Genomic DNA, 3,901 nt, shown 5'->3' on the forward strand with positions numbered 1-3,901 from the left:
GTAGTAACATAGCCATCGAATTTACGTATGACGAAACGTCGTTTGTCGTAATTCCATCGCAACGATACTGATCGTGTTATATTCAATTGGTTATTTGCAAACTCGTACATATTTCACGACTATTAAACCTAAGAAAAAACAAAGTTTTGTAGAAATAGACAACGGAATACGTATTTTTGAAAAAGGATATTTCACGTATGCATTCGTTTTTTATTGACGGTAGATAGCGCATTTGAGCTGAACCATTTGTCTGATGGTATATTTAACAATTATTCTATCAAATCACCTATTTAAATGCAATTATCGTCAACCTGTGAGGTGCAACACATGAAATTAATGACGTATACGCCCGTTTTCCAAAATGCGATTTTTCGAAAATCGAAAATTTTCGATTTTTCGAACACGCTCAAATTTGAAACTACAATCGTCTTAGAATTGCGTTTATCTTTAAGATACCTCAGTGATGTTGAGAGTGTATCGCTTCTCGGCCTATCGGCTAAGATCAAAGTGTAGTATCTGTTCTTATCAGCTTAACATCTGATACACCTTTCATTGAAAGGTTCAAATGTTAAACTAATTTTTTCAAATTTGGTGGAGATTTTGGGGCTTGCTCCTGCTCCACCGCGGGTTGACCCGGTATTGCAGTACCACCGGGAACGGCCCACATAATAAAACAATATCGTAGTAATATAAAGTTACAATAAACCAAAATTTATTTATTCCAAATTCTCAAAATTTGAATTTTGGGATTTTCAAAATTTGAATTTTAGGTTTTTGGAATTTTGGATTTTTTCAAAATTTGGAATTCGTGTTTTCAAAATTGAAAACGGATTCTGGATACTCAAAATCTCTTTTGGTTGTTCTTTGAATTTTTCCCAATTATTTTGATGTCGATTAAATCCGCTTAAAAATATCTCAAGTTGCATTTAGCTAACAATATTAAAGAATTAGATTATAATATTATAATAATATAATAAAATATTGTTTTTTATTGGTGCCACAACAGTAACTTTTTCCATGTCAAAGGGCGTTATTGTGAGATGTTTATTTTTATGTTTGTCCATGTTTATTTATGGTATCTACTACTACTACTATCATAAAAGATTTTTATTTTTTTGAATTTTCAAATTGTTGTGTATAAGCGTACCTATAGTGTAAAACTGAAAGTTGAATTTAATATTTATTATTGTATACCTAATCGACTATACATTTTAATATGACAGACAAGTGACAACAGTACCTATTCGAATTCGGGACTCGGGTATTTTAAATTATAGTTAGTATAGTGTTGATTGTTGACCAAATGCTATTTGGCATTTTATATTTACATTTGTATATTAGAATTTCACCAGTTCTACGAATACCACTTACCAGTGATCATATCAGTGACATTTTTCGTTTTATTTGTTTTTACTTTTTACTTCGTAATTGTCTACTCTCTAGTACTTAACAGTTAACAGTCCAGTGTCCAGTATTCTTGAAGTGTGCTGTATTGCTGCTGTACTGTTTATACTTGAATACTTAATCTATATTTTACAATACCTACTTTACTCGTGTCGTGATTACTCTTGAGCTTCACAGAATTTATTGATTTTTTAACGAATTTAATAATATCAACTTGTAAGTACAAACATTATATTTTATATTTATATATTACATTTTATTAATTTATTACTTATATTGTTTTCAAAACATAAACTATTTAAGACTCATAAAAGAATTAAAGATAATTTTATTTGAGTTGTCTTTTTTAATTTTTCAAATTATCATTATTGTGATCTTGTTGTATCAATTAAATATTGTATGGCTATTGCCTAAAATTGTAGATACACTATAATATACTCATTAGGTACTCAGTATATTATACTATTATAGTATTATACTGTCTAGTGTCTACAACTAATATGTCTTTTAAATTTGTCCAAACAATTAAGAAATAACATTTAACACACATTTTTTATAAGTATACAATGTTTGAATATTTGTATAGGTTGAGTACTGTACCTAGTCTGTAAGTGTTATTGAACTTAATAATATTAATGGTTTGAATTTTGAAACCGTTACCACAAAGTGTAACCCGGTTTTAAACCCGAAACCCGCAAAAAATTGTACCCGATTTTGAACACGAAACCCGAAACATTTTAACCCGTTTTGACTCCCTGGTAGTAAGTACATCGTATGGTTCATTACAAAGCGATGTGCATTGCCGTCTGGCTGCATGTGCACACAATACGACCTAACTTGACCTACAGCCATGTGTGCTGCTGTGTCTTCGTGCATTTAAATATTCGCACAGCTATCAGTGAATGTTTTAATGTTTTTATGTTTTTAGCTAGAACTTAAATTGTTATGATATAAGTAAACATTTTATAACATCTCATTGCTTTAAATAGTGAATTGAAATCGAAAGAATTTCATAATTAGTTTTATTTAATAAAAGCAAATTTATTTTTTTTCAATATGTAAATTTATATATTTTGAATTCTTTGTTTGTATACTTTAATAAATAGTTGGCACTTGGCATATTTATAATAATTATCTTCCCAGTACCCTCATGACAATATATTTTCTCAAAAGTAACAAATAATTTGTTATTATTTATTTACTAATTATTAGTAAAACACTTAGTTCGAATCTTGAGTTACGACTGTAGTCTGTAGCGCTGGAATGCTGAATTAGACTAGACGAGTACGCCAACTACAGATGTTGTATTTTATTCATTATTTACGTCAAATACAACGTAGGTATTACGAAGATACACTTTTCGACGAATTGCGTGGTGGTCTGTGGGCAGGCAGGGCGGTGGTGGCAGTCGACAGATGTCGTTTTCTCCCACTGTGTACAACAAGGCCTCGCACTGCGTAAACGAAATTAATGCGTATTGGGCCGCGCAACAATGCGAGAAGCAGCCGTCGTGATTCCGGATTTCAATATAATTGTTCATAAAAAAAATAAAAAGTTTGCACGTTTCGTTTCGAACGAACATCATTCCTAATCTCGCACAAAAGAATCATCTGTACAGTTTTTTTTTATGTTTTGAAATTCATTAAGTATTAACCACGTATTAAGATATACATTAAGAATTAATAAAGAACGAGATATATTAAGACTATACTTAGTACAATATTTGAATTCGTTTAATTGATTCAGTAGAATAGTAGATAATAATTATTAATCAACTCGTTTGAATCACGATTAAAGATATACTGGTTACCCAACGGCCTATGCTTTGCACAGGCAGAAAACGGCTACGAAACCGCGATATGTTATGGACTGCCTACTAGCACCATCTAGGTGATTAACTTAGGAACTATTTGTCGTCACGAAATATTCAAAAGGAAAAAAAAGATTGTAATTAGTAATAATTAGTAATTATTAAATAGGTAATATGGCTAATACCACACAAAAAAATTTAAAACATATTAGAACAAAAGACAATAAATACAGTAAATAATATTAATGATTAATTATAAATATTTAATAGTTAAAAGTTATACTAAATGAAATAAATAAATTAGCTAAATTAAATAATACAACGTAGGTACTACTATTAGTTATTACATTACAAATTTGAAATTAACAAACCTCTACTTTATCACTTTCCATTTTTTCTAAAGGATGAAGAAATGGTAATGCCCCTTTTTTTAGTTGCCATCGCTTTAGGCAAACCTAAGAAGTAGAAAGTAATATTAACCATATCAATCCTTTATTTTTAAAATAAACTGATTATATTATAGGCTTAAACATGTTCTATATTGATATTTGAATAGGTATTTAAATTAGATAGTCGTTGCACCTCCTCTGGGAGGCTTCTACACCATTATGTTTAATCTGCCTTTTTTTTTTCTTTTTTTTTTTTAACCAATATTTACCATTTAATTTGTTTCTTATAATCTTATTG

General features: G+C 29.7%; 1 non-coding gene across 1 annotated transcript; it reads left to right on the forward strand.

Moving 5' to 3' along the window:
• Positions 1-476: 476 nt before the first annotated feature.
• Positions 477-670, forward strand: LOC115033471. Its single transcript, XR_003838826.1, has one exon. It is a non-coding gene; the product is annotated as a U2 spliceosomal RNA (small nuclear RNA).
• Positions 671-3,901: the final 3,231 nt, after the last annotated feature.

The sequence above is a fragment of the Acyrthosiphon pisum genome, chromosome X (genome assembly GCF_005508785.2).
Source record: "Acyrthosiphon pisum isolate AL4f chromosome X, pea_aphid_22Mar2018_4r6ur, whole genome shotgun sequence".
NCBI classification, from domain to species: Eukaryota; Metazoa; Arthropoda; class Insecta; order Hemiptera; family Aphididae; genus Acyrthosiphon; species Acyrthosiphon pisum.